The 10,968-nt window shown below is 51.8% G+C and overlaps 1 long non-coding RNA gene across 1 annotated transcript; it reads left to right on the plus strand.

Moving 5' to 3' along the window:
* Nucleotides 1-5,472: 5,472 nt before the first annotated feature.
* Nucleotides 5,473-10,083, plus strand: LOC129017752 (uncharacterized). Its single transcript, XR_008495126.2, has 4 exons — nucleotides 5,473-5,828; nucleotides 6,810-6,958; nucleotides 8,843-8,897; nucleotides 9,193-10,083. It is a non-coding gene; the product is annotated as an uncharacterized LOC129017752 (long non-coding RNA).
* Nucleotides 10,084-10,968: the final 885 nt, after the last annotated feature.

Raw genomic sequence — 10,968 nt, forward strand, 5'->3', positions numbered from 1 at the left:
CAGCCTGGCCAACACAGTGAAACCCCGTCTCTACTAAAAATACAAAAAACTAGCCGGGCCTGGTGGTGGGCACCTGTAATCCCCCAGCTACTCGGGAGGCTGCGGCAGGAGAATTGCTTGAACCTGGGAGGCAGAGGTTGCATTGAGCCGAGATCGCGCCATTGCACTCCAGCCTGGGTGACAGTGTGAGACTCTGTCTCAAAAAAAAAACAAAAAACAAAAAACAAAACACAAAACGCACACACACACACACACACACACACACAACTATGTATGTATGTGCTCATGTTTTTTGAAATCATGTTCAGGAAATGTCCATGAAGTCTATTTTATTGAAACAAAAATAGTTGAGCATTTTGCCAGATGCTTTTTTAGTGCTATTAGAAATGATTCTATAATTTTTCTCCTTAGGTCTATCATGAAGATAAATAATATTAATTGGTGTCCTCATACTGAACTATCCTGATTATGATATCTTGTTCTTTTATTGAACTGCTACACTTTTTAAATATTTTATTTAAAAATTTTGCACTAAAATTTATAAGTAAGATTGGTCTGTAATTGTATTTTTTGTGTATCTTTGTTAGGTTTTGATATTAATGATATTAATTTTATACTCGCTTCTTAAAGATAATTAAAAATTATACCTTTTTGTATGCCTCAGGACAATTTAAGTAGTATAAGAATTCTCTGTTTTATAAAGGTTTGGTGTAATTCTTCCATGAAACTGCCATGACCTGGCATTCTGAAGTAGTTTATTCTTTGTACAGCTTTCTCAATTTCTTCTCAGTCTGTTAAGACTTTCTTTTATTGTGTCAACATGGGTAAGTTATACTTTTTAAGGAAATTATCCACTTTATTGAGGTTCTAAATGTAAAGATTTGTGCAAATTAACATTTTTTTCTTTTTTTTTAAATGAAGTATTTATTGATGATTCTTGGGTGTTTCTCGGAGAGGGGGATATGGCAGGGTCATAGGATAATAGTGGAGAGAAGGTCAGGAGATAAACACATGAACAAAGGTCTCTGGTTTTCCTAGGCAGAGGTCCCTGCAGCCTTCTGCAGTGTTTGTGTCCCTGGGTACTTGAGATTAGGGAGTGGTGATGACTCTTAAAGAGCATGCTGCCTTCAAGCATCTGTTTAACAAAGCACATCTTGCACCGCCCTTAATCCATTTAACCCTGAGTTGACACAGCACATGTTTCAGAGAGCAGGGGGCTGGGGGCAAGGCCATAGATCAACAGCATCCCAAGGCAGAAGAATTTCTCCTAGTCAGAACAAAATGGAGTCTCCTATGCCCACCTCTTTCTACACAGACACAGCAACAATCTGATCTCTCCTTCCTTTCCCCACACTTCCCCCCCTTCTTTTCAACAAAACCGCCATCGTCCTCATGGCCCGCCCCCGATGGTTGCTGTCTCTTCGGAGCTGTTGGGTACACCTCCCAGACAGGGCGGCCGGGCAGAGGCGCTCCTCACCTCCCAGACAGGGTGGCAGCCAGGCAGAGGCGCTCCTCACTTCCCAGACGGGGCGGCCGGGCAGAGACGCTCCTCACCTCCCAGACGGGGAGGCCGGGCAGAGGCGCTCCTCACTTCCTCCCAGACGGGGTGGCAGCCGGGCAGAGGCGCTCCTCATCTCCCAGACAGGGCGGCTGGGCAGAGGCGCTCCTCACTTCCCAGACGGGGCAGCCGGGCAGAGGTCCTCCTCACTTCCCAGACGGGGCGGCTGGACAGAGGCGCTCCTCACCTCCCAGACGATGGGTGGCCGGGCAGAGGCGCTCCTCACTTCCCAGACGGGGCGGCCGGGCAGAGGCACTCCTCACTTCTCAGAGGGGGTGGCCGGGCAGAGGCGCTCCTCACCTCCCAGACGGGGCGGCCGGGCAGAGGCGCTCCTCACCTCCCAGACGGGGCGGCTGGGCAGAGGCGCTCCTCACTTCCTCCCAGACGGGGTGGCAGCCAGGCAGAGGTGCTCCTCACCTCCCAGACGGGGCGGCCGGGCAGAGGCGCTCCTCACATCCCAGACGGGGCGGCTGGGCAGAGGTCCTCCTGACTTCCCAGACGGGGCGGCCGGGCACAGGCGCTCCTCACCTCCCAGACGATGGGTGGCCGGGCAGAGGCGCTCCTCACTTCCCAGACGAGATGGCCGGGCAGAGGCACTCCTCACTTCTCAGAGGGGGCGGCCGGGCAGAGGCGCTCCTCACCTCCCAGACGGGGCAGCCGGGCAGAGGCACTCCTCACCTCCCAGATGGGGCGGCCGGGCAAAGGCACTCCTCACTTCCTCCCAGACGGGGTGGCAGCCAGGCAGAGGCGCTCCTCACCTCCCAGACGGGGCGGCCGGGCAGAGGCACTCCTCACTTCCCAGATGATGGGCGGCCGGGCAGAGGCGCTCCTCACTTCCTCCCAGACAGAGTGGCGGCCAGGCAGAGGCGCTCCTCACCTCCTAGACGGGGCGGCCGGGCAGAGGTACTCCTCATCTCCCAGATGGGGCGGCCGGGCAAAGGCACTCCTCACTTCCTCCCAGACGGGGTGGCAGCCAGGCAGAGGCGCTCCTCACCTCCCAGACGGGGCGGCCGGGCAGAGGCGCTTCCTCACTTCCCAGACAGGGCGGCCGGGCAGAGGCACTCCTCACTTCCCAGACGATGGGCGGCCGGGCAGAGGCACTCCTCACTTCCTCCCAGACGGGGTGGCAGCCAGGCAGAGGCGCTCCTCACATCCCAGACAGGGCAGCTGCGCAGAGGTCCTCCTCACTTCCCAGACAGGGCGGCCCGGCAGAGGCGCTCCTCACCTCCCAGACGATGGGTGGCCAGGCAGAGGTGCTCCTCACCTCCCAGACGGGGCGGCCGGGCAGAGGCGCTCCTCACTTCCTCCCAGACGGGGTGGCAGCCAGGCAGGGGCGGCCGGGCAGAGGGACTCCTCACTTCCTCCCAGACGGGGTGGCAGCCAGGCAGAGGTGCTCCTCACCTCCCAGACGGGGCGGCCGGGCAGAGGCGCTCCTCACTTCCCAGACGGGGCGGCCGGGCAGAGGCGCTCCTCACTTCCTCCCAGATGTGGTGGTGGCCGGGCAGAGGCGCTCCTCACTTCCCAGACGGGATGGCCGGGCAGAGGCACTCCTCACTTCTCAGAGGGGGCGGCCGGGCAGAGATGCCCCTCACCTCCCAGATGGGGCAGCCGGGCAGAGGCGCTCCTCACCTCCCAGATGGGGCGGCCGGGCAGAGGCGCTCCTCACTTCCCAGATGGGGGGCGGCCGGGAAGAGGCGCTCCTCACTTCCTCCCAGACGGGGTGGCAGCCAGGCAGAAGCGCTCCCCACTTCCCAGACGGGGCGGCCGGGCCGAGGCGCTCCTCACTTCCCAGATGGGGGGCGGCCGGGCAGAGGCGCTCCTCACTTCCTCCCAGATGGGGTGGCGGCCGGGCAGAGGCACTCCTCACCTCCCAGACGGGGCGGCCGGGCAGAGGCGCTTCCTCACTTCCCAGACAGGGTGGCCGGGCAGAGGCACTCCTCACTTCCCAGACGATGGGCGGCCGGGCAGAGGCACTCCTCACCTCCCAGACGGGGCGGCCAGGCAGAGGCGCTCCTCACTTCCCAGACGGGGTGGCAGCCAGGCAGAGGCGCTCCTCACCTCCCAGACGGGGCGGCCGGGCAGAGGGGCTCCTCACTTCCCAGATGGGGCGGCCGGGCAGAGGCGCTCCTCACTTCCTCCCAGACAGGGTGGCGGCCAGGCAGAGACGCTCCTCACCTCCTAGACGGGGCGGCCGGGCAGAGGTGCTCCTCATCTCCCAGACGTGGCGGCCGGGCAGAGGTGCTCCTCACTTCCTCCCAGACGGGGTGGCGGCCGGGCAGAGGCACTCCTCACTTCCCAGACAGGGTGGCTGGGCAGAGGTGCTCCTCATCTCCCAGACGTTGGGCAGCCGGGCAGAGGCGCTCCTCACCTCCCAGACGGGGCGGCCAGGCAGAGGTGCTCCTCACTTCCTCCCAGACAGGGTGGCAGCCAGGCAGAGGCACTCCTCACCTCCCAGACGGGGCGGCCGGGCAGAGGCGTTCCTCACATCCCAGACGGGGCGGCTGGGCAGAGGTCCTCCTCACTTCCCAGACGGGGCGGCCGGGCAGAGGCGCTCCTCACCTCCCAGACGATGGGTGGCCGGGCAGAGGTGCTCCTCACCTCCCAGACGGGGCGGCCGGGCAGAGGCCCTCCTCACTTCCTCCCAGACGGGGTGGCAGCCAGGCAGAGGCGCTCCTCACCTCCCAGACGGGGCGGCCGGGCAGAGGCGCTCCTCACATCCCAGACGGGGCAGCCAGGCAGAGGTCCTCCTCACTTCCCAGACGGGGCGGCCGGGCAGAGGCGCTCCTCACTTCCTCCCAGACGGGGTGGTGGCTGGGCAGAGGCGCTCCTCACTTCCCAGACGGGATGGCCAGGCAGAGGCACTCCTCACTTCTCAGAGGGGGCGGCCGGGCAGAGGCGCTCCTCACCTCCCAGACGGGGCGGCCGGGCAGAGGCACTCCTCACTTCCCAGACGGGGCGGCGGCCGGGCAGAGGCACTCCTCACCTCCCAGACGGGGCGGCCGGGCAGAGGTGCTCCTCACTTCCTCCCAGACGGGGTGGCGGCCGGGCAGAGGCACTCCTCACTTCCCAGACGGGGTGGCCAGGCAGAGGCGCTCCTCATCTCCCAGACGTTGGGCAGCCGGGCAGAGGCGCTCCTCATCTCCCAGACGGGGCGGCCGGGCATAGGCGCTCCTCACTTCCCAGATGGGGCAGCCGGGCAGAGGTGCTCCTCACTTTCCAGACGGGGCGGCCGGACAGAGGTGCTCCTCACTTCCTCCCAGATGGGGTGGCGGCCGGGCAGAGGCGCTCCTCACCTCCCAGACAGGGCGACCGGGCAGAGGCGCTCCTCACATCCCAAACGATGGGCGGCCGGGCAGAGACGCTCCTCACTTCCTATACGGGATGGCAGCCGGCCGAGGCGCTTCTCACTTCCCAGACAGGGCCGCCGGGCAGAGGTGCTCCTCACATCCCAGATGATGGGCGGCCAGGCAGAGACGCTCCTCACTTCCTAGACGGGGTGGCGGCAGGGCAGATGCTGTAATCTTAGCACTTTAGGAGGCCAAGGCAGGCGGCTGGGAGGTGGAGGTTGTAGCGAGCCGAGATCACGCCACTGCACTCCAGCCTGAGCAACATTGAGCACTGAGTGAGCGAGACTCCGTCTGCAATCCCAGCACCTCGGGAGGCCTAGGCGGGCAGATCACTGGAGGCCAGGAGCTGGAGACCAGCCCGGTCAACACGGCGAAACCCCGTCTCCACCAAAAATACAAAAACCAGTCAGGCGTGGCGGCGCACGCCTGCAATCCCAGGCACTCGGCAGGCCGAGGCAGGAGAATCACAGGAGCCCGAGGCAGGGAGGTTGCAGTGAGCCGAGATCATGGCAGTACAGTCCAGCTTCGGCAACAGAGGGAGACCAAAAAAAGGGGGGAGGGGGGAGAGGGGAGAGGGGAGAGGGAGCAAATTAACTTATGTGCTTTTGGGATAAGTTGTTATATATGTGTTTTGCATATATGTCCACATCTTCATTTTCTACAGATTTAGCAACAATGAATTTTATTTTGTTTTTAAAAAGGCTAACTAGAAAATGGAATGAGTCCTGTAATACGTATTCAAATAACTCCTTTTGTTCTCTATCCAACCAGTGCATTATTTTTACTAGGTAAAAAACTCTGATTCTGTCACCATTTCTTTGTGAAGTATTAGTCTTACAGCTGTCACATGAACTTAGTGTCAACACAAACACAGCGGCTGTTTCTTATCGTCTTTTTGGAAATATCATCTGGTGGATTAATGAGTAAGTGTCTTCTGTGTCATCTCCCACTTAAATGACTGGTACAGGCTGGGACCATAGGATATTTTAGTTCAAGCTGGAATTCGTCCTTATTTATTTGAGGACAGAACAGCCACATTTATTACTGTCTCTTCTCTACCAAGCACTCTTGGATTCCCAATACTTTTTTCCAGCCCGTGGTTGGAGGGATTGTTTTCAAGGCAAGCTTTTGAAAGCATCAGGTCTCACATCTGTGGATGCACACCCCAGGCTTGAGCTCTGTGCCAGGTCCTCATCAGCCTTAGGATGAACCCCAGTCCTCCCTTGGCATTCACATCCTTTGAGCCAGCTTCTCTGACCCCATCTCCTGGACGCTCCCCTGCCACTGTGCTCCTTTCTGACTGGCCCCTCAGCTCCTGGGACTCCTCTGGCTGGGGTTCTTCTCTTCCCCCTGCCTGCAGTGCCCGTCCTAGACTTCTCATGGCGTCTTCTCGCTGCCAGGTCCCACCTTAGAGGGGTCTGGCTGTCTCATTCACATTCTCATCTGCAAATCTTTGGTGCTATGACGTGGCTCTGCCCGGTGTCTGTCCTGGCACCTCTCACTCCTAAAATGACTGCATGATTGCTTCCTTGTTTATTATTTGTCCTGCACAGTAGAACATAAACTCCCAAGGACACCTAGCTCGTCTGCCTGTTCAGTTCTGTATCTCTAGCCCTTAAAACAATACCTGGCATAAAACTGAAGGCAGCAAATATTTGTTAACATACAAGCAGCAAACAGTTTTGGAGGTTTTGTGTTGTTCATTGATTGAATGATTGCCATGAATAGCTCAGTGGTAAACTTGAGTCTAATCTTTGTCCATAATTATCTAAAATTTTATCTAAAATTTTAGGGAAATTAACTGAAATTTCACTCTATGGATACAGTAGTTAGGGAAGAATTTTAATGCTCATAGGAACAGAATTGAAAAAAATCTAAACTCTGATTTCATTTTACACCCATAGGTCTCTGGTCTGGATTGATAGTTTGTGTCTTCTTTCAAGCTCTTTTCTATCTGGTGTACATCTTGAGGATAAACTGGAACAAAGTTGTGGAGCAGCTAACAGTCAGTGTATTATTTTAGAAACATGGCTCTACTTAATCCCATGGCATGGTAAGGAACCTCTTAGGGTCAAAATGGTAAAAATGCTATTGGCAGATTGATTCACTGTGAATCATGAAATACATCTAACATTGTGGGGAGGGGAGGCAAAAGAAAACATAGTTCAGCACATTTTCCTCTTTATATAGAGCTGATTTAATATCTACTAACCAGGGACTCAACCTAAAAAAGAAAAGGAATTAGGGCCAGGCATGGTGGCTCACACCTATTATCACACCACTTTGGGAGGCCGAGGCAGGAGGATCACTTGAGCCCAAGTGAGTGTGAGACTAGCCTGGGCAACAGAGGAAGACCCTGCCTCTTAATTTAAAGATATATGTATTTTGCTGTTTAGGTATACTAGTTGTAGGAAAATAGTAGTTTGTTTCCTATTTATACTGACTTGTTAGCTGTTCTTTATGCCTCTTTCTATTTTGTCCATAGTTTCATAAAAGCAGTATGTTAAGTATCTGTAATCTGTGGGAAGTACTTTGGGGGCAGAACAACAACATGTGGATAGAATCTGCATCTTCACTGATGTGAGCATCTACATGCTGAACTGGGAGCCGTTTTTTTGTTTGTTTTTTTCTCGAGATGGAATCTCGCTGTGTTGCCCAGGCTGGAGTGCAATGGCGCAATCTCAGCTCACTGCAACCTCTGCTTCCTGGGTTCAAGCGATTCTCCTGTCTCAGACTCCCAAATAGCTGGGATTACAGGCGCGTGCCACCATGTCCGGCTAATTTTTTGTATTTTTAGTAGAGACAGTGGCAGGTAGGGGCGAGAGTTCACTTTGTTGGCCAGGCTGGTCTCGAACTCCTGAACTTGTGATCCACCCACCTGAGCCTCCCAAAGTGCTGGGATTACAGGCGTGAGCCACCGTGCCTGGCCAAGCAGTTTTTATTGTTTGAGGCTTGAGATGAGATGGATGGTCGGGCACAGTGGCTCACACCTGTAATCCCAGCACTTTAGGAGGCTGAGGCAGAAGGATCACTTGAGGCCAAGAATTCAAGACTAGCCTGGGCAACACAGCAAGAAGCCATCTCTACTAAAAATAATAATAATACTTTTTTAAAAAAAGAGATGGGTGGTTGGCTTAGGGATTATTAATAAGGAAACAAGATGAGTTTAGGCATATCAACCATCACTGTCTAAGCTCTGACCACATTTACGTTTTAGATTTGCCTAACTATGATGTGTTATATTTTTCCTATCTTCTGTTTGATTTATTCAGGGACTAAACTTTATAGGAGATTAAGATGGGCCATAAACTACCCATTAGATCACAATACCATTGACCTTTAGACTTTCTTCCTTCTATCTGTGTTTCGGAACACTGAAGGGCACAAGTGCAAATGATATGTTAAACTTGCTGCTCTAGCAACAGCAGCTTTTTATATTATTGTTGTGAACTGAGTCTGTGTTTTTCTGGTGTTGTTCTCTTGCTTTATGGCACACCCAGGACCAAGACAGACTGTGCTAGATACTGTAACCCATTAGCAGTAGGTTTCATAGTAGCTTTATTTATTTTTCGAGACAGAGTCTTACTCTGTCGCTCAGACTGCAGTGCAATGGTGCAATCTTGGCTCACCGTGACCCCCACTTCCTGGATTCAAATTATTCTCCTGCCATAGTCTCCTGAGTAGCTGGGATTAGCCCACCACCACGCCTGGCTAATTTTTTTCATTTTTAGTAGAGATGGGGTTTTGCCATGTTGCCCAGGCTGGTCTTAAACTCCTGGCCTCACGTGATCCGCCCACTTCAACCTTCCAAAGTGCTGGGATTACATGCATGAGCCATTGCGCCCAGCCTACAATGGCTTTAAGTCAAAGTTTTAGCAAACAACTACTAGTGTGATTAAACTTACTCTGCATTTACTCATGTGATGCTTGTTTCTAGGCACAGGTTCAAGCTGGACTAAAAGGGAATAAAGAGACCATGCCTACCTCCTCAGGTAACAGAGAGCATTCTCTAGTATATTCAATGTCTGACGTACGAAAACTGAAACAGTGCAGCCAGAGTTGCTCAGTTTGCAAGATCCTGCTCTCTTGCTCAATAAAATTTGTCTCAGCCCTAGTAATTGCTGAGATCACCTGTGGGTTCTCCTATGAAATATTTTTAAATGTAATTTCACATATACTAACTGATAACTGAGGGTTATTGTTTACAACATATTCTTATGTAAACTTCATAATATGCCTTTACTTGACCTGGACATAAGTGAATACCCCACTATTCTCTGCAAACAGATATACCTGTCCTGGGAAGAGAAATAACTGATGGAATCATTTTGCCTGATATCATCAGACCAGAGAGCCAGACCCCTCAACTGATGAGAGCAGAAGAAAACACCCAGTATGCAATGTCCACCGCTGGAGAGGTCCTGACAGTGAGGCAGCTGATATTCCATCGTGGAGTGGCTTTAGCTCTTGCTGTCACTCTCCTTTCAGCAGGAATTTTCATTAAGAGTTTCAGTGGCCATGGCTAAAATGGTAGAATCACCACCATTCCACAAACTAGAGATGATCATCATATGCCATATGTTAAGTATGAAAGGTGACCTTGTTATTTGGACAGTGTTTACTCTTAACTGTGGATGGAAAGTATATCAGGGATGTTTCCTTGGTTATTCCAAGGAATTGCACTATCCTATTGGAGATCAAGAAAGGGGCTATAATTTTAAGTAAACTTTTCCCTGTTAATTTTATCATGGTTTCTAAATATATAAATTAGATTTTCCTTGATGTAAAGGTTACTTACTCTTCCTTACTTCAAACTTCTTTCTTCTCCTGGGGAGTGGTTCATAGTCCTGTTAAATATTATTGCTGATCTAGTTTTCTCTGTATTTCTCTATGAATGTACTTAATCTTGTCAGTGAGTGTATATTAAGTGCTTGTTCAAGTCCTATCTCAGGTATTGTCATATAAGCTTTTATAAAATGGAACCTCTTAAAATTTACAATGTATACTGACAATATTTGGAGCTATACAGTCAATATAAAAGATTAACTTTTAGCATTTTTGCCTTTTAATTAATTTTGTGGCAACTGTCATTAAAAGTAGAAAATAAATCTGTGTTCTCTTCTGCTACTCAGCTCCCAGAATGCTGGCAGCTATGGTGGCCTCATCCTCAAAGCAAAAGAGTTTTAGAGTCTTTTATAGGGAATTAGACCAGCCCAAAAAGAAAATCCTTAAAAAAATCTGAATATTGGGTATTCTCTCACACAAAGCCCACCAGATTCCCAGGAGAGGAGCCCACAGTTGAAAGCACCCAATGTCACCAGTGCTTCCCTTAGCTTATTTGTCTCCCTCTCTTGAGTGTTAACAAGCAACCCAGTATTATTAGATTTGTGAAAATCCAATTATAGGAGAAAGCAACCAGAAAAAAAATAGGCGTTATAGGGAGAAAATTTACATCTTCAAAGAGGTAACACAAAATATTTCAACTATGATATAGAATAGGATGCTATAGAATAAAACATTCAGCCAGGTATGGTGGTGCACGCTTCTAATCCCGGCACTTTGGGAGGCCGAGGCGGGTGGATGGCTTGATCCTAGGAGTTCAAGACCAACCTTGGTAACATGGCAAAACCCCATCTCTACAACAAAACCATGTGCCTGTAGTCCCAGCTACTCAGGAGTCTGATGTGGGAAGATCAATTGAGCCCAGGAGTTCGAGGCTACAGTGAGCTCTGATCACACCGCTGCACTCCAAAAAAAAGTGGTTTTTTTCCCCAGAAGATTATGTATGTACATATGTATGTATTTATTTATTTATTTTGATACAGGATCTGCCTCTGTCTCCCTGGCTCCAGCAGTGGCATGATCACAGCTCACTGTAGCTTTGATCTCCTGGGCTGAAGCGATCCTCCCACCTCAGCCTCCCATGTAGCTGGGACTACAGGCGTGCACCACCACTTCTGGCTAATTTTTTGTTTAGTTTTAGTAGAGATGAAATCTCGCTATGTTTTCTATGGTAGTCCTGAACTTCTGAGCTCAAGAGATCCTCCTGCCTTGGTCTCCCAA

Source organism: Pongo pygmaeus, chromosome 19, assembly GCF_028885625.2.
Source record: "Pongo pygmaeus isolate AG05252 chromosome 19, NHGRI_mPonPyg2-v2.0_pri, whole genome shotgun sequence".
Lineage (NCBI taxonomy): Eukaryota > Metazoa > Chordata > Mammalia > Primates > Hominidae > Pongo > Pongo pygmaeus.